Source organism: Pan troglodytes, chromosome 10, assembly GCF_028858775.2.
Source record: "Pan troglodytes isolate AG18354 chromosome 10, NHGRI_mPanTro3-v2.0_pri, whole genome shotgun sequence".
Classification (NCBI taxonomy): domain Eukaryota; kingdom Metazoa; phylum Chordata; class Mammalia; order Primates; family Hominidae; genus Pan; species Pan troglodytes.
This window is the reverse complement of record NC_072408.2, coordinates 65270215-65294828: the sequence shown is the minus strand read 5'-3', so window position 1 is coordinate 65294828 and position 24614 is coordinate 65270215. Positions and strand designations below refer to the sequence as shown.

General features: G+C 38.0%; 1 long non-coding RNA gene across 3 annotated transcripts in view; it reads right to left on the bottom strand.

Annotated features, from left to right (window-relative positions):
• Positions 1 to 1739: 1739 nt before the first annotated feature.
• LOC107967768 (uncharacterized) overlaps positions 1740 to 24614 on the bottom strand; it is a 90096-nt gene continuing 67221 nt past the window's right edge. For 2 of the 3 annotated variants that reach the window (XR_010148334.1, XR_010148336.1), the window contains 3 exons: positions 15305 to 15375; positions 3771 to 3847; positions 1740 to 2026 (listed from right to left, as the gene is read on the bottom strand). This is a non-coding gene — a long non-coding RNA (uncharacterized LOC107967768). Of the gene's footprint in view, positions 2027 to 3770; positions 3856 to 15304; positions 15376 to 24614 lie in introns of all 3 variants that reach the window. The other variant, XR_010148335.1, reaches the window with a different exon arrangement.

Below are 24614 nucleotides of genomic sequence, written 5' to 3'. Positions count from 1 at the left end.
TGTAGATGATATCATAAATTAGTACAGCCATTTTAAAAAACAGCATGGAGTTTCCTTAAAAAACTAAAAATAAAATTGCTATATAATCCAGCAATGACCTATATTTTCTTTACAGCCTTCTCAAACCCTCCTAGTTCCTCCCAGTGTGGAGCCCCTTGGCAGGTACTTCTGGTCTGACTGCGAAGCAATGAGGCACTTTGTTGTTAATGTTACAGACACCAGTCATTAAGCCTATCAGAATTAATGACACCAGTAATTAAGTCTATTAGAATTCCACAAACCACACAGGAAGATCAGTTGATGATGATCAGTCACATGTTATATTCAAAGAGCTACTTTAGTCACCTATTTTCATGAAATAAGTTGAGCATATGCATTTTTGCCTATAGATTATTAATGGTAAGAATAACTGAAGCATATTAGAAATTCAAGCACATACTGAAATTTTCTTCCTCTATTAAATCCATAAATAGCAGCCGTTTGACATGCAGACTCTTAAGCTTTTAATGGCAGTAATTACAAGGCCCTATCTCTTTTGAACTTTACTTGTCTGTGATTGATTTATTCTCTGCCTTGTCAGATGAAAAAACTTTAACATAAAAAACATGAGGGTTTTTTTTTGTATTTTAAAAAATTCCCTATGCCTTTTTTTTCCTTGATGTGAAGATGATGGGTAGACTATTGAGTGGTAACAAGCTGGGACAAGTCATGACATCCTGATCACCTTCCTGTCTGGGTGTGTGATCCTTGCAGTTTGTCTAATAGCCTGGTGCTCAACTGGCTCTTTGTAAATCCCAGTGTGTGAAACAAAGACAAGGAGTTCACCATCACTTTCACCCAAGCTCAAGTCAGACACATGTTTTACCACAAAGAAACAATAGTGCCCTAAAACCCATGAGCCAGAGGACCTACTCTTGGCTTACATGACGATGAGGATGTCTCTCCTCTCCTTCTTCTCAACCAATTGGAATAACTGCATTTCCCATTTTACTTTCTAGAAACCCATCTATAAATCCCTCTTGCTTCCCACTTTCTTCTTGCATCCTCTTTGCACGTGCCTCCTAACTTATGGTGCTTTACCTTATTGACAACAGAAGGATGTGACAACTGACTGCGGACTCTTCCCTTTGGTTCAATCCAAAAATATTCTTATGTCATCATTGTAGTCATGTCTCCTCTGGCCTCATGACTTTCCAACCCACAGATGCCTACATTCATTTCTTTCCACTTTATCCTGTCACTGTTGAGCCAGGCTTTTCTCAAAGAGGGTAATTGTTTCTTTTATTATCTGAATAATTCTACTTAACCTTCTTCAACAGAAGTTCTATAGGAGGACTGATGCTGCTGACATGTAGCATAGAAACCCCATAATTAATAGTTTCAAATTCTGTGCTTTTAAAAACATTTAGCTCTTACACCCAGAAAATCTCCATACATGAAAGCATTCATTCATTTATTTATTCAATATGTATCCTGTGTGTGGCATTCTACTGGGCCTTAGATATAAAGCCAAGAACGAGATAGATATGATTCCTGCCCTCAAAGTGCTTACAGTCTGATGAAGGAGGCAGATACCACACAGTGGTTAGAGTATAATTGGTTACAATTGTGATAATGCTACAAATGGCAAGTTCAGAATGCCATGAAAATATATAACAGGGAGACTTGCCTGATACAGGACAAACAGGTTTGTATGCCCACTGCACAATAACAGACTCATTACACTGAGACAGCAGGGATGCAGCAGAGAAAGTTTAATGACCACAGGGCACTGAGTGAGGAGTTGGAAGGAGACCCTCAAATCCATCTTCCTGAGGAATTCTGGGCTAGGGTTTTTAAGAGGATCATGGAGGGCAAGGGACTGGAGAATTAGGGTTGTTGATTGGTCAGGGGAAGGGGGGTGAACTCATCAGGATTTAGAAACTGCATTCTTTGATGAGTAGGCTTCTCATGGGGTCCCTCAGATCAGTTGAGTTAGTGGAGTCCTTTGGACCTGCTGATGTAGTAGTTTCATAGTATGCAGAACCTGAAGGAGTATCTCAAGGAAAAAACTTCTTAATGTTTCATAATGTTCAAGTTGTTCTCTACAGAGCAGTTAAGGGGAAGTGTAATCTTATAACATGGTCTACATGATTCTGGGACAACAGATAACAAGCAACGATGAGGAAACAGGTCAGAGAGTGAGCTAACTTCATGATTAATGCTGAATGTGCTACAGGCTGGGTTTATGTTGGTTTCTCCCTCTCCCTGTTTCCTGATTAATTTTGATTAATTTTTTAAAGTTTATATGGGGAGTTTCAGGCCAATGACAATTAATGTTTCTTAAGCACTAACTATGCACCTGCCAAGCCTCACAACAACCCTATGAGAAAGGGGCCATTACTATTTTCATTTTATACAAGAAACTGAGGTCTAAAGAATAACCAGCCCAAACTGAAACAGTTAATAAGGGATGAAGTTGGAATTTGGACCCAAGTTTTTATGATTCCAGAGACTATATCATTAACCTGTGTGCACCCCCACCTACAACAGAGGAACAAAGAACAAGTGCTAGGAGAACTCCTAGCACATCTGCTGCCAAGGCCTGGCTCCCCTTTGTACCATGAACCAGTTGTATTATGTGAAATTAAATAAAGGTGTTGGAACTTAAAGCTATTTTGAGCCTTGAGAGGAATGTGGCTATGTGGCCCAAGTCATGTAGCATGCAGCTGAAGCTTTGTTTTTTCACATAATAATGAGAACAGACTGAAAGATGTTGCCAGAGATAGGACCCCTTGAGATCATTATCCCTCCTGATAAAATGTTAAAGCAATCTTCCTTGGACTATAGCAAGCACTAACCCATCAATTCACTGTAATGTATGTATTAACCTTATATGGCAAATGTTGTAACCCTGCTAAACTTATCTGTCTCTACCATATAAAATCTTAACTTCGGCTGGGCATGGTGGCTCACATGTGTAATCCCAGCACTTTGGGAAGCCAAGGCACATGGATCACTTGAGGTCAGGAGTTCGAGACCATCCTGGCCAAAATGGTGAAACCTCGTCTCTGCTAATAATACAAAAATTAGCCAGGCATGGTGGCACATGTCTGTAATCCCAGCTACTTGGGAGACTGAAGAGGGAGGATTGCTTGAACCTGGGAGGCAGAGGTTGCAGTGAGCCAAGATTGCACCACTGCTCTCCAGCCTGGGTGGCAGAGTGAGACTCTGTCTCAAAAAAAAAAAAAAAGAAAAAGAAGAAAAAAAAAAAAAACACTTAACTTCTCCACTTTGGATCACTGACTCCATTCCTTTGGAGTCTGTGTTTTCCAGGTGGCTGTCCTCAAGCTTTGCCCTCAGATAAACTCTATACTTAATCATGTTTTCTAAATCTCATTATTTAGGGTTGACATTTGTTAGATCAAGGGTTCTTAATGTCTGAAGGGTCATGGGCCCGGTGGCAGATACCCTGTGGCCACAAACACTTAGATATTCCCCTTAGATAGACCCCACAAACACTTAGATAGACCCCATAGAGAGGTGGGGTCTATGTTTCCATCCGTTGAATTCAGACAGCCTCTGTGACTGCTTTGACCAACAGAACCTGACAGGAGTTTCATTGGATTAGTTTCTAGACCCATGCCTTAAGGAACTTGCAACTCCGGTCACTTAGAACACTCATTCTGAGGGAAGCCAACCACTGTGTAAGAAGTCCAACCACCCTGAGACTGCCATACTGTGAGGAAGCTCAAGCTAGCCACGTGGAGAGGCTATGTTGAGATAGATACCTGGCATCTTTAGCTGCTGTGGCCATCATAGTCCAGGTCCCAAGAATGGGTGGAAAAATCATCTTGGTCATTCCAACCTAACAGACTCAACAAGGAGAAAAGTTGAAGAAACAAGTCAACAGCCAAAATCAAGGCCCCAGGCATATGCAGCTATTTGAGCCACACAAGCTGAGATCCCAATCATCATTGGGAAGACACAAGTCATTCCCTCTGTGCCCTGCTTGAATTCCAGACTCAGTGTTGTGAACCTAATTAAATGCTTGTTGTTTTATTCTACTAGATTTTGGATTACTTTGTTCCACAGCAGATCCTTTGAAAATTGGATGGGAGCAATGGATCCTCTTCTCAGAGCAATGCACACAGACACACATACACACATACACATACGTGTGCGTGCACACACACACAAGTTTATACCAAATCTTAGTGTTCACCACTCCCCTTAAATTAATCTGCTGATTCTAGACAAAGCATCTGGCCACCGAACAATTTTAGGCCTTTAGTTTTATAATTCAGGCCAAAGAAAAATAACAACAAAACAAATGCTAGATGCACGTCCACAAGTGAAGATAACTTTATTCCTATGTTAAATTCAGGCTGCAAGATTGGAATGGAATTTCCTTACCAGACTCCTCTCAAGACAAAACATTTGTAATGGAAGCTTTTCTTTTTTTTACTTTAAAATTTTTTTATACATATAACCCATAACATAAAGTGTAGAGAAACCATAATGAATGCCTGTTTTCACCACCCAGCTCTATCAAACCTTGACACTGTACCATATTCACCCCCTTAAAACAAATTATAGGCCAGGAGTGGTGGCTCACACCTGTAATCCCAGCACTTTGGGAGGCTGAGGCGGGCAGATCACCTAAGGTCAGGAGTTTGAGACCAGCCTGGCCAACATGGGGAAACCCCATCTCTACTTAAAAAAAAAATTACAAAAGAGCCAGACATGGTTATGCACACCTGTAATCCCAGCTATTCGAGTGACTGAGGCAGGAGAATCACTTGAATTCAGGAGATGGAGCTTGCAGTGAGCCAAGATTGCACCACTGCACTCCAGCCTGGGCAACAGAGTGAGACTCCATCTCAAAAAAAAAAAAAAAAACACAAATTACAGGCACATTTGAATTCTTTTACCACTTTCTATTTCTCCTCCCTCCTTAGAAGTAACCATGATCCTGAATTTGGAGTTTATCATTCCTATCCTATGTATATTATATACTTATTACTTTGAAAGTATAATGCTATAAATAATAAATGATATTATTTGACTTATTTTCAAACTTTGAATAAATATTATCATTCCATTTATTATTGTGTAGCTTTCTTTCCTAGTCAACATTAGGTTTTTGAGATTTACCTATGTTGATATATGTAGCTAAAGTTCATTAAGCTTAAGTCCTGTGCAAGGTTTCATCTCCTGAATTTGTTCATCCATTCTCCTATGAGTCATTTTGGTTATTTCCACATTTTTGCTGTCACAAACTATGCTACATGAGTGTATAGTGTCTATGTGCATGGAGATGAGAATTTCTCTAAGGTGCATACCTATAATTGGAGTTGCTGAGGTACCATGTGCAGAGAAACTGCTCTTCAGAATGGGTGTGGCAATTCATAGTCATACCAGCAATTAGGCCCCACTATTCTACATCCTCACCAAAATTCAATAGCATCAGATTGTTTAACTGTTGCTAGTCTGATGTGGATAAAGTTGATTCTCAGATGGGTTCAAGAAAGAAAATGTACTCACAGTTCAGTGTGTGGCTCGCCTGTAACCCGTAGTTACCAGGTCATAATAATTGAATACTAAATACTGATTTAACCAAAAATTGTAAGAGAACTCAAAGTATGGAAAGAGTAGCTGTGTGCATTTATGTGTGTGCATAGGGTAACAGTAGTTGTATGGTGATGGGGATAATACTCACTTAAAAAAGATTAAGTCTTATGCTTTTTAGTAAGAAGTTAATAATGTCTATAATTGAAAAATCAGGAAATTTTAATATAATCACATTATCTAGAAACACGGAGGCCAATATCTGAAGGAAAAAAAAGAGCTAAAATATAACAATGGTTGCTTCCTGGGATCAGGACCAGTGGTGGGGCAGGGTACGGCTATTCTTTTTTGGAATCCTTATGTTCTACTTAACTTTGTTTTCTCTCAATTTCATGTGTATTAGGAGCCAGTGAGGCCCTCCATCAGCATAGTCCATAGAAGCCTAGGAGCTCCTGGACCTTCTCACTGCCAGCCACCCTCACTGAGAAAATCAGAAGTAGCAGTTGCTGCACAAACACTTGAAACATCTTCCACTCCTTATTGCCATGGGAACCATGGTCACAGATTCCCGGGTACCCATGAGTCGTGTGTGTGTGTGTGTGTGTGTGTGTGTCCTTGTCCCTGTGTGTTTTCAATGTCTAGCATCACCTAGTGCAGCCTGTGATGCCTGGAGAAGTGAGCTCAGCTTCTTATGACCTCCCTCTCTCTCCCTCTCTTCATCTCTCCTTCCTTTTTTTCTTCCTTCCCTCTATTTCTGCCTTATGTTAGAATAGACAAGAAAAGAGTAGCTAGGAACCAAGCTGAAACCCTGCTGGATGCCATCACTTGGAAGGAAGGTGATGAGCTGTGGGTCTGAGAAGCCTTAAGAAGAACAAACACGTTCCCCTTCCCTGGGGGAAGAGTCCTGTGCACAGAGAAGAGGCACCTTAGGTTTGCTGAGGAGGAGAGTGTTCTCCCCACCTTCTCCCTCCTTAATCTTTGTGTTTGATATAAATACATAACAGGTACGGAAGGGAGCTCAGGGGACACTTTTATCTGAAATGTTTAGAAAGAGGCAAGACAATGCTTTTAAAGCAAGAGATTTTCCAATGCCTTTATAATTTTGCTTTTGTCTTCTTTGACTCAGCTATGAAGCTTAACCTAGATTTACCAGCACAGGGGTTTTGTTCCTAATCACTTCCTCCTGCTCTTCATCTGCGTCTTTCTTTCATTCACTGACTCATTCATTCATCAGCAAATATCTATTGAACATCTACCATTTTCCAGCCACTGTTCCAGGCACCAGGGCTCTCCTGGTGAGTACGAAAGACAAGGCCTTCGCTCCTTGGTAGCTTCCCTTCCAATGAGGAAGACAGATGATGAACCATCAACAACTGAGTGAATGACGTGAGTGCTGTGAAGAGAGTGGGGGACAGCCTCCCTGTGCCAGGGATGTCTGAGCTGAGACCTGATTGATGGTGGGAGCCCTTGCTGCGAGGATCTGGCAGAGGGTTCCAGGTTTGAAGGTGATGAACAAGTGGAGAGAGACAGGGTGAGGGCAGAAAGCAGGCGGGATACAGATAATGAAGGGCAGTGTTGGCTGGGAAGCCAGTATGGATCTTATTCTGAGTGCAATGGAAAGACACTGGAGTCTTCTGGTTTGTTAATTTGTTTTGTTTTATTGTGGTGTGGGAGTGATATGATCAGATTTGCTTTTTTAAAAGTTCAAGCTGGTGGCTGTGTGAAGAAAAGAGCCCTGTTAGGAGGCTGTACAGTGTTCTGTGGGAGGTGGATGGCTCTTGAGGCAAAGCAGTAACCACGGCAATGAAGGGACATGGGCAGTTTGGGGATATATTTTAGAGGTAGAGTCAACAGGACCTGCTGGTAGATGAGATGAAAGAGGAGAGAGGGAATCAAGAGTCTCTGGGTTTTTAGCTTGAACAAGCTCTTTGTTGAGAGAGAAAGATTAGAGAAGAATTGGCTTGGGATAGGGGGTTAGGGAAGGATAAAGACTCAGGAAGGTTTGATGTCCCAAGGGAGAGAGAAAAGAGATTTATGTGTTTCTGTAGAAGGGCAGTAAAGAGAAAAACGTGGAGTTAGGTGAGCCGTGGTGACTTTCGAAGGAAAGATATCAGTAGAACGATGAGTCAGAAGTCACATTTTCAAGAAGATGGTGAACACCAGGAAGGAGGGACAGAGTCAGTTTTCACTCACAGTGTGTCCCCAGTTCCAGTCACTGTGTGTGGCAAACAGCAGGTGCTCCTTAATCATTTGTGAAGTGAACAATGACAGAGCGGAAGGCAAAGAGGTATTGGAACTCAGTGAGGAACACTTTTAGTAAATTTGGGAATGAAAGCATTAAGAGAAAAAGAATGCTAAATGGCAGACATGTCAGATTTTATTTTGTGTGTGTGTGTTAAATTTAATGGATATGAGAGACTTGAATATTTGTAGTCACAGAAGAGATAACTCTAGAGAGGAGAGCTGAAGAAGCTGGCCCAAGAAGGAATAATTGATGACAAAGGTTCTTCGACAGGAGGAGGGAGACTAACATCTGTTATCTATCTATTATGTACCAAGAAGTGGGCTAGGCTTTATAGTTGTTATCTCAACATCACAATAGCCCTTGAGGTAGAGACAAAACACAGGATACTCAATTAAATTTTAATTTTAGATAACAAAATATTTATTTTAACATTATGGCCTCATGTAGTAATTTTGGTGTAAGTATTCCCCATGCAGTATTTGGGACTTACTTATATTTTTAAAAATATTTAATGTTTATACAAAATTCAAATTTAATTGGATCCCCTATATTTTCATCTGGCAACTCCACTTTGGGGTAAATAATATAATTGCTGTTTTACCTGAAGGAAACTGAGCATCTGAGATATTCAATAACATTGCCCTAATTCATGAAGTTAAAAGTGAGAACATCAAGATTGAAACCCAGTCTTTTTGACTTCTGAACCCCACTTTTCTCACTTATGATGTCATGGGAGATTGCAGTCCAGAGTCTCTGGCAGGGGCTAAGCTCAGTGAGAAGGCTCTTGTCCCAATTGTATGCATGCCTGGTCTCCCTGTTAAACTCCCAGGGGTGAGGAACTTCTTGAGATCATTTTTGTGTCCATTAAAAGAGCCATTTACTACATGATTCTTGATGTACTTCGAGGTGGGACATTTTTGCTAACACATTAAGATGAATGACAAACTTTTGAAAGTCACTTTCTGTTTAAATCTCCAACCACTGGGCTAATTTAAAGAGGGAGCCTGGCCAGACAGCACACACCGCACTGCTGAAATCAACCAGATATTTACCAAATTAATGCTTGTGAATGAAGAGGACAGCTTTATTTCTTTTGAGAAGGAATCTATTTTTTTATATAAAAATGAACTCAATATTAAAATTATCTGTGTGAACTATGCTTGTCCCTTTGGCAGGACGTGGGTGAGGTAAGCTTACCCTAACTCCTAAGAGGCGGTATAGTCTATGATGCAAGAGCTCTGACTCTGCAGCCAGAGGGGCAGAACCTTGAGTTTCCTGTTCTCAAAAATTGGGTTGATGATGATAATAATAATAATATAATCCCTACAGAGTAGGTTGGAGGACTAAATGAGATTGCACATGTAATAAACCCTTAACAGGATGGTAGCTACCATCTTCATCAACATTAGTGGTGCATAGGGGTAAATAATGGTAATACGGTAATAATGGTAAACAATGGTGGATCCACATTTTACAAGTTTGGAAGAAGATTGTGTGAGGATTTTGTTACTGTTCAACTTTGAGAGCTGTTTGTAACAAGAACCTCATGTGAATTTTTATGGGGGCATTTGTACCAGGCTGAAATAAATCTGGCTTAAATTCTGACCAGGTAAAATGTTCCTTACATATGTCACCAAACATAAGAAAAAACTAGTTTCCTCTGAATACCATTTCTTTAGTTGCCCAGATTTATATGCCACTTAGTCATTTCTTTAAAGGAAAAAAGTCTACTACATGATGGAAACATTGGATTGAGGATATGCAGTTCTGTCCTGCAATCAGATAAAATTTAAGTTGATTTTGCCTTTCTCATGGCATTATTCCATGTTATATACTCTTACTCATCTAACCCAAAACATTGTTTATACCCGAAGCTTTTCTCTTTCATATTAGAAAGCTCAGTGAATGCTATATGAAATATTATCATATATATGGTCTCAACTGATTTCACTTTCATCAGATAGTGACCAAATACGTACTAAGAAAAATTTTTGATCTAAGGAATTCATGGACATTTTCTCTTTTTTCTGTGGCAGCACCCCCTTCAGGGCCTCTCATGTTCAGACATTTATTCAATAAATATTTACTGAGCACTTTCTACATGCTGAGCACTACCTTAGGTGCTGGGGGACTCAGCAGACTACAAAATAAAGCCCTACGCTCATGGAACTTAGCTGGTGATCACGTTTTTGCTTACTTGTTCTATGTTTTGTGGATGAGACACAAGTTAGACTTTCACTCACTCCCTGGATCTTAGAAGTCTTTGTTCTAATTGCTTCTACACAGCCAAGTAAATCAAGAAGTTAAGGCAGGTTTGGGAGTAGAGAACAGTTTCATATTGCTCCCTGAATTAAAACCACAGAGTATTTAAAATTCAGGGGACTTAAGGAAGCATATCAATACTATGACCTTTGCTGCTGGAATGGATAGCTACTTTTTTTCAGTGTCGTTTTAATGTTTCATTTTCTCAGATCCTTGCACTGCACTGTAATCTTGCAAAGAATCACTGCAACATCTTTCCAGGCTTATTTAAACTCCTAAGATGGACTTTTCTGGGTTTGTGTTGCCCACACATAGAGCCATGAATGGGCAACAGTTATGTCTATGTCAACAACAATGGATTGGGTTTGAGAGAAACTTGCTGAGCCTTTACACATCTTCCCTGTTGACTGGCCCTTAAGCCCTTCTGAGCCTCATTTAACTGCTGCCTTTGATGAAGTGATCAAATGAACTGAGTGTAGAAAAAATGGAACGATGAGTTACAAGAGGAGTTTGTGGGTTCATATTTGTTTAATAGACACCCACCCATCCATTCATCTCCACCATTTCAGTCACCTATTGCTAACCAACAAACCATCCCAGAACTTAGTGGTGTAAAGCAACAATCATTTTGTTATACTCATGGTTTCTGTGGGCAAAGAACTCAGAAAGGGCCAAAGAAGAAAGTTCACTGGGGCACCACTGTGTGACTGAGCCTAGCTAGTGTGACTTGTATGGCCAGGACCAACCAGAGAAGCTGAGACTGTAGGATTCACTTCCAAGATGGCTTCTTCGCTCCCTCCCATGTTCAGTGGGCTAGGATGCTAAAGGACTGGCCCAGATGGACTGCCAAGCAGAATGTCTATATGTGGCTCAAAGCTTCAAGAACAAATGCTCCCAGAGAACAAGGTGGATGCTGCAGCCTCAGAGGTCACACAGCCTCATCTCAGCTATACTGCACTGAAGCAGCCACAAGCTCACTGAGATTCCAGGTAAGGAGACAGAGACTCTGCCTCTCAAGGGAAGGTGCATCAAATAATTCACAGCTTTGTTAAAGCCCCCACAAACCATCATTTTAAATATCCTCATGTAATCTCAAGAATGAATAGATGTCAAAGGACAGGTTGACCAATTATTTGCTACTTTTAACTCCATACTACACTTCATGAAAGTTCATGTAATTTAGTATTTTATTTTCAAGTTTACTTCCAACCTTTGTAAGAGCTCCTCTTCCTGTCTCCACACTTCCTTTAATTCTTTCTCATATGAATTTTCTTTGTCTAATGATGTGGTAGGCCACATATTTGTCATAGAATTCTTCCTCTTCTTGGGTGACAGAAATACTTTGGTCTTTTGTTGCACACCTCACTGTGGCTACAAGACCATTGCAACTTGACTCTTTGGAGCCAAGAAGGTGATGATGTCAGGAATTGAGGAATAGTAACTTTTAAGCAGCATTTAATATCAAACAGACTATGGTATTTATTGTAAAACCACTTATTATTAAAACAATGTTATGTCAGTTTACACCAATGATCCCATCATCTGAATACAATTCAGATTACTTTATGCCCATTTCTGATCTTTAATTCCATATGCATTTAAAGCTATATATCATTTATGTATGTTTAATATAGTAAATTGCATTTTTGTATGTATTTTTTAATACAGTAAAATGACAATGGCCTCTGCCAATGCTTAGTGTTCTTTGGTATTACTGGAATTCAGACATACTTAGTACATGTTAAGGTACTGAAAAATAAGGTGGCAATATTTTACTAGGAAGCAAGGCCAAATGGCCTTATTTTGTGATAGGAGAGACAGAAATGATAGGACTCTTGTAAAACTTTTAAAAAACTGTTTTAGTCTGGTGTTGCTAGTTTCTTTATGATCTGCATTCCTTGGGGGAGCTTCTTTAGAGAACAGGGTTTTGTCCTACAGAGCTCTTCTGACTTTAATGTTAAAAAGTTAATTAATTTGTCCAAGATGGATCCTCAGTTTCCTTTTTTTGCGGATTCCTAGAAATACAAAGATTGCCAGAAATTTATTATTTACTGAATCTAAAAAGAAATACTGTTGGCTTTTTTGTTTTCAAATCATTATTAATATTTCCCAGCTATTAGGAATGTTGGGATCCCTTCTAAGCCAGACTCCAGCATATGTGGTAAATGAGAAATTATCTTGATGCATTTTCTAAACCCTTATTGAAAACTGCTTTGGTGTTGGAACTGAGCTCAACATTAAAATAGATTGTTATAATAAAATGCTTCTTGGCTTCTTTCAGAACTTTGCACTAAAAGCTTTTTCCAGATGAATCACATGCCGAGGAAGAAAATTCCTTTTAATTTATGAATGGCAGTGGGTGGAGTCCCTAGCTGCTGATGTCCTTGGAGTTTGTCTAGTGTGGATTGGAAACTGGCATTGGCAATATTCGGTCCTCTGTGTGAATTTCAGTTAGTGAATGAGTTTTTTTCTTTCTCAAAATAGAGCATCGGTTCTCAAAGTGTAGTCCATCGGAATCCTGGAGGTCTCCAAGATCCTTTCAATGGGTCCATAGGGTCAAAACTATTTTTATTGTAATATTAAGATGTTATTTTTTCACCGTGTTAACATTTGCAGTGGTTGTGCAGAAGCAATGGTGGGTAAAACTGCCTTTTGCCCAAATCAAGGCACTGGCACTATTGTATTTCTTCAGAGTCAGGTACTTGAAGTCTTGATGAAGCAGTAATAAGTATTGATTTTATTGAAACTTCACTTTTTGAGTAAATTCCTTCTTAGAATTTTATGTAGTGAAGTGAGATGTGCACATAAACCACTTATGCTGCATACTAAAGCAAGATGGTTGTTGCAAACAAAAGCACTTGTTTGATGGCTTGGGTTGCAAACTACCTGCTTTCTTCAGCGAATACCCTTTTTACTTGAAAGAATGACTGGAAAACAAACTATGTTTGTTTTAGATATGGGGATTTCAGAGACTTCTCTTGAAAATGAATAAAGTTAGCCAGCACTTTAAGGAAAACAACTAATGGTATTTACTATCAGAGGTAAAAAAATGTGCTTTTGAGTTGTGATGGTTAATATAGGTGTCAATTTGACTGGATTGAGGGATGCCTAGATGAAGCATCATGATTGGGCATTTGAGAGTGTGTATGCAGAGGAGATTGGCATGTGAGTCAGTGAACTGAGAGGAAGACCTGTCATCAGTGCCGACTGGCACCTCCAAAGGGCTAGGAGCAGAAAAAGTAGGCAGAAAAAGTGGGATTCTCATGCTCTCTTTACTCTCTCTCTCCCTTCCAGAGGAGGACACTTTTTCTCCTTCTGCCTTTGGACATAAGACTTCAGGTTCTTTGGCTTTTGAACTCTGGGACTTACTTGAGCACCTCCTGGGGGCTCTAGGGCCTGAGTAGGGGCTGCACTGTTAACTTCCCTGGTGCTGAGGCTCCTGGACTTAGACTAAACCATACTACTAGCTTGAGCCATGCTACCAGCTTCTGTGCTTCTCCAGCTCGCAGATGGCCTACGAAGGGACTTTCCTTCTGTGATCCTGTGAGCAAATTCCCCCTAATAAATCCCCTTCCATGTATTCTACTGCTTCTGTATCTCTGGAGAACCCTGACTGATACACAACTGAAAATGAGAATTTTGAAAAATCTGCACCCAAACCATGAACTTCCTAGTACTTAAAGTCTTTTCTGACAATATAAGTTAGATATTAATGAATACAATTTTTTGATGTCATATAGGGAAATGGCTCATCATTTGGAAGATCTCAATAAACTAAGTGAATCAATAACTTAGAGATAATCAATGCATGATGTAGGAAAATCAGGCTTTAGAAAAGGATCCAATGTTTTAATGTAAACAGACACCAAAAGCTTATTTGATAAGGTTTTAGAGCCCAAATTGCAACTAATCTTCAAGCAATGATCATCTATCCATTTTTGGTGTAACATCAAAGAAAAATATCCACAATTATCTGAAAGAGCAAGAAAATACCCCTCCCATTTCCAACTACATATCTGTGTGAGGCTGGATTTTCTTCGTGTATCTCAACCAAGACAACAAATTACAATAGAATGAATGCAGAACAGATATGAGAATCTGGTTGTCATCAATTAAGCCAGACATTAAAGAAATTTGCAGAACAATGCTCATTGCTCTCTATATTTTTGGTTTGGTCTTGGAAACCATAATTTTTAAAATATAGATATTTGTGTTAATATGTAATGGTTGTATTATTATTTTTAATGAATTAAATATTTTTAAATTTTCTATTAAATCTCTAGTATGGTAAATGTTGCTAGATATGACACAATTTAGAGGTTCTCAATAATTTTGGGGAGTATAAAGGAAACTGAGAGAAAAAGTTTTGGAACTTCTGGTGGTGGCTAATCTGCTTTTCAATTGGAGGCACTGGGGCATATGTTGAAACAGAAAACTAACAACAGATAGATACTTCTCCCCCAGCATGCAAGTCAATTACTGTCATAAATGGTTCTTCAGATAAGATCCCAGGTCTTGAGCTCTTCCATCCACTTAGCAGTCACTGTATGGAATTCCCATGTGGTCAGAATTGAATTCTCAACTTCTGGCTCCTGTGGCAGTCTCTCAAACTTCTTTCATTTCCTCTGCAGAGTACAGCTAGGGCTCTTACGCCAAAGTGTGAAAGTTTACTTTGTAGTTCCTTTGCTTTGTACTTAATGCTGCTAATGTCCATGTTTAGGTTTCTTTTTCTGTTTTCTCTTTCTTCCTTTCTTTTCTTTCTTTCTCTTCTTTTCATTTTTCCTTCATGTCTTTATTTTTATTTTTCTCTTCTTTATAAAAAATGAGGCTCTCAGAGTGGTTGTAGAGTTATAATAGAAGAAATACCTTTATATTGTAAGCATAAGGTTAATATATTAATATTTCTTTCCTGAGAACATCACTCTACACCAGACAGTAAACCCTGTGATCCCAAGTAACTTAGTGAAGTCTCCAACTCTGACAATTATAAGACATATATTTTGAACATTGACTGGTACTATTCTTTGTAGAATGCATGAGGACCAAATCCACAAAATACACATGCTTGAAAATAAATCACTAACAATTTGGAAGCCCATGTCCAATAGAGTGAAAATGAGATTGCACAAGTATAATTTAAAAATTACTTTACAATCCAGTAGCAAATTCATGGTCATAATTAGTATCATGATCACTATTGTGATCATCATAATAGCTAACATGGATAAAAGGAAATTTTCAACTCACAGCCATTCATGCATGGAAGACAGCAAAACTGAAAATCCTGTTGCATCCCAACTGGTTCTGACAAACTGAAGCTGAAAAAAAAAAAAAAGCCATGAATTTTGAGTGACTTAAGATGCCATGCCGCTACTAATTCCATTCAAAAATTCTCCTGATTAATGAACATGGAAACTTGTTTTATCCAATCACATTCAGACTTACAAACTTGTCTCCTCCTTTTCAGGCCACTAGTATTCAATCTTTATTTAAGATAACACCATGAGCTCACACACACACACACACACAAACACACACACACACACACCCTCCTCTGTTTTCTAGCGCTTAATCAGCGTTTTGTCCCTCAGTGCAACTAGTCAATAAATGGCTTCATGGTGTGTTTTCCTTTCCCCGACAGGTTAATAAACTTGGATTGGGTCTCCTTTAATTTCAGTTTTCTTTGTTTTATTCTTTGATAGCTGCTCACTAAGGGCAGGACTTGTTCTTAGTATTTTACATATAGTTTGAAATTTTAATTCTCACAAAAGCCTCTGATGTAGTCAGGTCACATGGTGGTGAAAATCACGAATTCAAACCAGAGTGTTTGAGTTCTGATCTTGCTCCCCTACCTGCAACTGCATGATCTTCTGCAAATGTTTTCACATCTCTGTGCCTATATTTATGTATAAAATGGCAACAATAATAGAACCAAATTCTTGGTTTCTTGAACACAGCAAGGAAGACAACACATAAAGACAATTAGAATGGGCTGGGTGTGGTGGCTCACGCCTGTAATCCCAGCACTTCGGGAGGCTGAGGCGGGTGGATCACAAGGTCAGGAGATTGAGACCATCCTGGCTAACATGGTGAAACCCCGTCTCTATTAAAAACACAAAAAAATTAGCCAGGCTTGGTGGCTGTAATCCCAGCCACTCGGGAGGCTGAGTCAGGAGAATCGCGTGAACCCGGGAGGCGGACGTTGCAGTGAGCCAAGATCGCACCACTGCACTCCAGCCTAGGCGACACAGTGAGACTCCGTCTTAAAGAAAATAAAAATGAAAAAATTATTACAGTGGTGCCTAGCACATAGTAAAGCATTCAATACTAACTATTATGAACTCCATTTACAGATGAAAAATCTGAGACTTCCAGCAATTGAGGAATTTGTTTAAGGTCATAGCTAGTAAATGGTAGATCTTGGGTTTCTTCCAAGATTTATTTTATGGCAAAGCCTGTGCTAAAAAAAATTTTTGTTTATAACCACTTTCTACAATGTTTCCTTTTGCTTTGTTGTATTATTTTTTAAGTGGTGTAGTCTTGCCTTTTCTTGTTTATGTTATTTCAGTCCTTTTTAATAATCTAGATGAAAATATAATTCCTGTATTAACACATCATTCTTCACCAAAGGGTTCAATTATTTAAGTGACAATTACCACCCTCCTTACACATTGTTTGTGCCTTGAAGAAATTTTTTTCTAATGAACATTCTTATTTTTCTGAAACTAAAATTTCACCTCTTTCAAAATATTCCTTTTGATGTATGTAGTTTCTACTGATAAGCATCTATTATTAATAAATAAGCAGTTATGTTGAAAACCAAAAAATGAACATCACTATAATTTCTGATGTTAAGGTAGATGAACTTTGTAATCAGTTAGGAAGATATGTTTCTTGTGATAAGACTTTACAAATTTTTAGGAATTTTTTACATCTACACAAACCATGGTCATTATTTTTGAAAATTTATTATTATTATTATTATTTGAGACAGAGTCTTCCTCTGTCACCCAGGCTGGTATGCAGTGGTGCAATCATAGCTCACTGTACCCTCGATCATCTGGGCTTATGTTATCCTCTCACCTCAGCCTCCAATGTAACTGGCACTACAGGAATACACAAACATGCCCTGCTAATTTTTTTATTTTTTGTAGAGATGGGGTTTCACTATGTTGCCCAGGCTGGTCTTGAACTCCTAGCCTTGAGAGATTCTCCCACCTCAGCCTCCCAAAGTGCTGGGATTACAGGCATCAGCCACCATGCCTGACCTATCATTATTTAAACATAAGTTTAAAAATATCAATTTTGAAATCATGCTAAGAAGCAATTTCCATGAGGAGACTGACATTAGAGATTCCTTCTTAAAGATCGAATCTCCGAATGCACTGGCGAAGTGTTTAAAGGGAATATAAGTATGGATTTTTAAGGAATGGAAGCAATTATTATATCAACGACACATACACAATACATATACCACACATACACACATACCTCCTGTCTTAGTCAGATTAAGGAAAGAATTAATGTGTATATCTTCTATTAAGAGCTACATGTACACTTTTTACCCAATGAACAACTAATATATTTCAATTATAGATTAGTAAATTGTTTGGTTTCTGACTGTTATGTCAGTATCACAGATTTTTATTTTTATACTTTGCATTTTACTTTCATAAGAAATTTTTCTTCATGACATTATAAAAGGAATTATGAGCTATATGGCAATTACAATGGAGAAAACATTTTCATTGAAAAAAGTTGTTTACTTAACTGGACAACAGTAATTTTGGGTTTTAGTAAAGTTAATGAGATATTAGGTATTTTACACAATTAAAATTGTTTCTGTCCAATGATATTTCATAAATCGTGTGATTTATAGCTCTAGATCACAGGCAAACACACTGGGAAACTGAGGCTTTATTTAAACGAAAGATACAGGTGGGATCAAGCTTGATGGCTAAAATAATAGAATGTCTTGAAATTTAAACATATACCAATGTTCCTCATTTCTCTTTTTATAAATCTGAACATTGTCAAGCCATGGATTTGTTTTGCTCTTTTGTTGAAAGCTAGGACATAGAGAATATAGTCCCAAGTTGTGCTAGAGGCAAAGAAAGAGAGGAAACACAGGGTGGAGAAAAGAGCTGTGCCATGAGGTCAGGAAACCTGGGTTCCACTCAGTTCCACCCTGATCCTGACTTGCTATGTGACTTTAGGCGAGTTATTTTATATTACTTGATCTCCATTTTTTTGCCTATAAAATGTGAGTGGATCAATGTCATTGAATACTTTTGAAAATCTATTATATTCCCAAAATTCTGTACAGTTGAACTGCCATTTTTTTTCTTTTTTACACACTCCTGTTTGAATGGCATGTTCATTGAATATGTATAATGCTATAGTTTAAATGTTTGTCCCCTTCAAAACTCATGTTGAAACTTAGCTGCCATTCTAATAGTATAAAGTATAACCTTTAAGAGGTGTTTAGGTCATGAGAGCTCTGCCCTCATGAATGGACTAACGCTGTTATTATAAGAATGGGTTCTTTATCACAATAGTGAGCTCATCCTCTCTTGCTTTCTCTTGCTCTCTCTTTACCCCTCTATCATGTGATGGCTTCTGCCCTATTATGATATGGCAAAAAGGTCTTTGCCAGTTGCTGTCACCTTCATGTTGGACTTCTCAGCCTCCATAGCTGTGAGCTAATAAAATTTTGTTCATTATAAATTACCCAATCACTGTTATAGCAGCACAAAAAGGTTGAAGACATACACACACACACACACACACAGATAAGTGTACACACATATATTTGCTTGTACTATGAGCTGAAAGGGCCTAGAAACAGTAACACCCTAAATCAATGAGCACATTGGTGTCCAGATCTCAGTTTCCAGTGCCATTCTCCAATAAAAGGAACCAGAACTTCTTAGAGAAGTGACTAATTTTAGGACTGATGCAGGAAATATGCAATATCCATCTAGAGCATCTTCTATTACCAAAAAGAAAGAAAATGCTCAAAAACAATTATAGGAACTTTCCAAAGGGATACAGGACCAATATGAAAGGCCTCCTAATAGCCAATGCTAAAAAAATCTGAGCAATTAGTAGTATGCCATTGAATTATAACATGAAATATAAAATAATTATGGTTGGCTCCATACTGATATAAATAAATGTTTGAATAAATAAATAAATGGAGAAAGAGAGACAAATATTCCATAGAGAAGAATTTCAATCAATTTCTGTAGTTAACGACTGAACACATACACAATTGTATACATACATACATAAGTAAATAAGTAGGAAATAATAGAATATCTCCAGTGCAGAAAAATTCTAAATAGTTTACATAGATACTCCCTTTTCAGGAAGTATCCACCACCTCTCTACCATTTAAGCATGGGCTATTCATAGTGATTTTCTTCAGTATGGAGTAAGGTAAAGGGAAGAGTAACTTGATTATTTATTGTGGAGAAACTTGACAAATACTACCCTAGTCAGATGACTAAGATGAGAATCAACAGTGATAAACATATTGATTGCATGTACCCTTCATGTAATACAATAAAAATGGCACTTTACCTCTGTGATCTTTCTCCCCCCAAAACCGTAAATCCAGTCTACTACTGAGAAAAATATCAGACAACTCCCAGTTGAGGGACATTGCACATAATAGCTGACCTGCACCCCTCAAAACAGTCAAGGTCATCAAAAATAAGGAAAGACTGATGAATTATCACAGTCTAGAGAAGCCTAAAAAGGCAGGACAACTCAATGCAATGTGGTATCCTGAATGGTATTCGAAGGAGAAAAATGACATGGTGCAGAAAAGGGAAATCTGAATAAAGTATGAACTTTAATAATAATGTGTCAATATTGATTTATTAGTTGTGACAGATGCACCACACTAATGTAATATATTAGCAATAGAAGAAACCAAGTGTGGACTACGTGGGAAATCTTTTTACTCTCTTTGCAACTTTTTTGTAAATCAAAATATTTTCTAACATAAACATGTATTTTAAACTATCCGGAAAAACAAAAGATCAAGAATAATGAAGGCAATCTTCAAAAAGAAAAACAAAAATGGAAGGATTTATGCTACCTGGCTTCCGCATTTATCATAAAGCTACTATACCTAAAACAGTATAATATTGGCAAAAGGACAAATAGATCAATTAGACAGAATGAGGAGTCTACAAAGAGGCCCAACTTATATAGTCAAGTGATTTTCAACAAGAGCACCAAAGCAGCTTAATGGGGAAAGGAAAATCTCTTCAACAAATATGCTGGAATACTGGATTGAAAACAAACAAACAAACAAACTCTGCCCCTACCTCACATCATACACAAAAAAGTCAATTCAAATTGAACAATATTCCTAAAGGTAATAACCTAAAAAATATAGCTAATGAACAAAAACTTAGAAAAACATATCTTTGCAAATTTGTGTCAGGCAAATATTTCTTAGAAAACCCATAGTTGAATCATAAAATAAAAACCGACAAATAAGACTTCATCAGAATTTAAAACTTTGGCTCTTTGAAATATGCCACCAAATAAATAGACAAGTCATAGATTTTGAGAAATTATGGGCAACACATATATAGGACAAAGGACTTGTTAACATGTGTGGAGAACTCCTTCAACTCCATGATAAAAAAGACAAAAACCCAATTTAAAAAATGGGCAAAAGACTAGAACATACACTATACAAAAAATATAATAAATGGCCAATAAACACATAATAAGACGCTAAATATCATTAGTCATTAGGGGAACTGAAATTAACACCATAATGATAAGCCATTATATAAACACCAAACTGGCTAAAATTTAAAAGACTGACAATTACAAATGTCAAGAGAATTTGAATTTAGTGGAATTTTTATACATATAAACTGGCACAACCAGTTTGTAAAACCATTTGTCAGTTACTTTAAAAGTTAGACATGCACCTACCCTATGACTCAACATTTTCCCACTTAGGTAATTTATCCAAGATAACAGAAAACATGTCTATACAATTTTTGTAAATGAATGATTATGGTAGCTTTATTTATCATAGCCCCAAACTGGAAACAACAAACGTGTCTATAACCTTGTATATTCATACATGAAATACTGTTCACTCATAAAAAGGAGCAAACTACTGCTAAAACAGAATGGGTAAATCTCAAAAACTTTCTGCCAAGGGAAAGAAGTCAAGAACAAAAAAGTTCATACCATGCACTCCCATTTATATGAAATTCTACAAGAGATGAAAACTAATCTATTGCGATAAAAATTACATCATTGGCTGCTTCTTCGGAGGTGCTATCTGAATAGAGGAGAGAGGAGTGATGGAAATGTTCTGTGTCTTAATACACATTTATCAAAACTGATTGAGTGGTACACTTAGATACACATTTCTTGTATGTAAATTATACCTCAATTCTTAAAAGACCCCAGGGATATTTAGGGGTGCTGTACACAATTAGTAATAATAAATAATAGATAAAATTTATTGAGTAATTATAAAGTTCAAACATTGTTCTAAGTGTTTTTCTCATATTAACTCACTTAATCCTCACACTCACTCTTTGGAGTTGAGACTATGAGTAAATTATGAAACTGAAAAATCAAACCTGGCTCCAGAGACCTCGCCTTTAATCAGTTTGTTGTATAGCCCTATGCAGAGAAATGTGCAAACATCAGAATCTTCATCTAAAATGGTATCTCCTTGTAGAACATTAAGGGCTCGTCCCCATTTGAGAGTGTCTAGCCTTCTGAGTAGCCTTCTTTTCTACTGTCATGGGCTTTACTTCTGCTTACCAAATTCAGGCACTTAATTCTGGAATATAATGGGACCACAGTTGTGATATAATTGGTGATTTATTATTCATCATTTTTAATTGCTTTGGATAAATGAATGTTTGTGACAGGAGCCAAATATTGAGTTCAAACAAACCGATCTACCACCTTATGTTCTCTGTTTACACAGAATTGAAATAATCTCAGAATTGAAATAACCTGGGAGTCCCAGGTGAAAAATGATAATGAAAAATTGAAATCATAAAAAGTTGCTAGTGGTAGTTCAACACAAATAGCATGGGGAATGAGGTATATTTTGAAAGATTAATTCATCAGGTAATTCTATAATGTGTTCCATGATACAGGTTTTTTCAGTTGAATATTTACAGTCACCAAGGAAGCTCGTGTTTCTCCTGCCCACTGGTGCAGGTCACCCATCGGGTTACTGAGGCAATCCAAAGGAAAAGCGTGACAAAAATGAGTGAAAGTTGGAAGGACTAATATCCTGGGAAGGGGTCCAGAGTTCGTTCGTACGAAAAATACTCTGCATCTCCTAAAACCCAGGGGAAAATTCAGATCAGGACACTCTTCAGCTCAGCATAGGTGTGTGGCCTTAAAGAGAGGCTGAGCTGGTATTTGAGAAGAATCAAATCATCCCCTTAGGAATCGCACTTCCTCTCTCCTGAAATACAGAAGTCACGTGGAAGAGTAAAAAGATAGAGTGAGACTCTGTCTCAAAAAAAAAGACAAAATGTCATCCTGTTACAGAATGAATCCTGGTTTTAGCAGCTAGCTTTTGGCTGCTCTGTGAGGCAACACGTTTTTCAACATACACAGTAACGCTTATGCACTTAAGCAGAATAAAAGAACAGCAGGCCTTCATGGTATAAAAAAGGCACGAAGACTGGAGCCTGGCTCTCAAAAGAAAGTTGAAAAGGAAATCTATTTTCCCTGGTTAAGTGCTAAATATATGTCATCAAATAAAAATAAATGAGCATCTTCAAGGACCTCAATGTTCTGAGGAAATGGCAATATAAAAGAAAATGCCTGGATTTGTCAAAGAAAAAAAAAGGTGATGAGGGAGGACGTTCCCCAAGACAAACAATGGAGCAAGCAGAGATATATTGAAATAAGTAAAAAAAAAAAAAATCAGGAGGTGTTGAAGACAGAGCAATTACTTTTGGCACCAAAGCAGGGGAGTGCAAATAAGGAGTGAGAGGTCGGCTAGAAAAGTAGCTCATAAGCAGTTCAGCTGATGTGAATATATAATTCTACTATGTAGAACTAGTAATTAGCATTTTATTTTCTTTGTGTGACCTTTATGGATTTGTTACCAAGCAGCATATAATTTATATTGATATTTATCTGACTTTATTCCAACAGATAAGAATAAGAAACATTACCATATCTTTTTAACAGATTTGGTTGCACAAGGAACAGGTATTTTTGAACAGTTCCATGGACTTAAATCTTTTCCTAGGTTTTTGTTGTTGTGGTTTCAAGAATTTAATGCTATTTCCTATTCTTTTGTTATTTTCTTATTTTAAAAAATCCTCTTGGCCAGGTGTGGTGGCTCATGCCTCTAAACCTAGCACTTTGGTAGGCCGAGGCAGGAGGATTACTTGAGGCCAGGAATTCAAGACCAGCCTGGCCAACATGGTGAAACCTCATCTCTACTCAAAATACAAAAAAATTAGACTGGCATGATAGCACATGCCTGTAGTCCCAGCTACTTGGGAGGTTGAGGCAGGAGGATCACTTAAGCCTGGGAGTTCAAGGCTGCATTGAGCCAAGATCACACCACTGCACTCCAGCCTGGGTAACAAAGTGAGATCCTGTCTCAAAAAAAAAAAAAAAAAATCCTTTTGTTAGACTGTTAGGCTATTATCTGACCCCTTTCAGTCTTTATTGAATTAAATGCTCTCTTAGTGCAAACTTAGAGGTTAATCACAGAAAACTATAGAAAGTAGGTTGCTATTAGTTTCTCTGTATTCCTTCCTCCTTTCTCCAAGTGCCAATTCTGATATTCCTCAAGGACATGTAAAATCTACTCTTTCATTTATTACTAACAGAGATGGGCCTTAAGGTCTAGAAATATCCCAAAACTTTTTTCTTTCATCAGTATCTCTCTGTCTTGCTTCCAGATGTTTTTAGAAAGTAGATGTGGCTGTAAATGCTACTCTACCAAGAATAAAGCTGGAAATTAAAAGGAAATCATATTAATAATAAGAAAATGGAAAGTTAATTTATTTAGAAATAATACTAAATCAAATCTGATTATGATTCTGCTCTTTTTAATCCCCCAAGTGAGTAGTGAAGTATTTACTTAACCTTGCCCAAAGACAGGTCTGGCCTCTGCCCTCAGCTGTTGAGGTAATCTCTAAACTCTTGGAATATCATGCCTGATAACAGTGTTTTTGTTTATTAGGGGCTTGGGCCCAGCCAGATAGTTTAACAGTGTGATTTATGGTGAGGGATTTGGGGCCCATGGTACCAGCTTGACCTCTGGAGGGGCTGGAGACTTGGGTTAGCCACATGGAAAGCCAACCATGTCTATGTGATGAACCCCAACAAAACTCTGGACACCAAGACTCAGGTCAGCTTCCTTGGTTGGCAGTACTCCATGTATACCATAACAAATATTACCCAAAAAGTTAGCACTGCCCATGACTCCACTGGGAAGTGTGTGTGTGGATGTTTCTTGAACTCTGCCCTATGCACCTCTTCCCTTGGCTGATTTTAAGCTGTATCTTTTCACTGC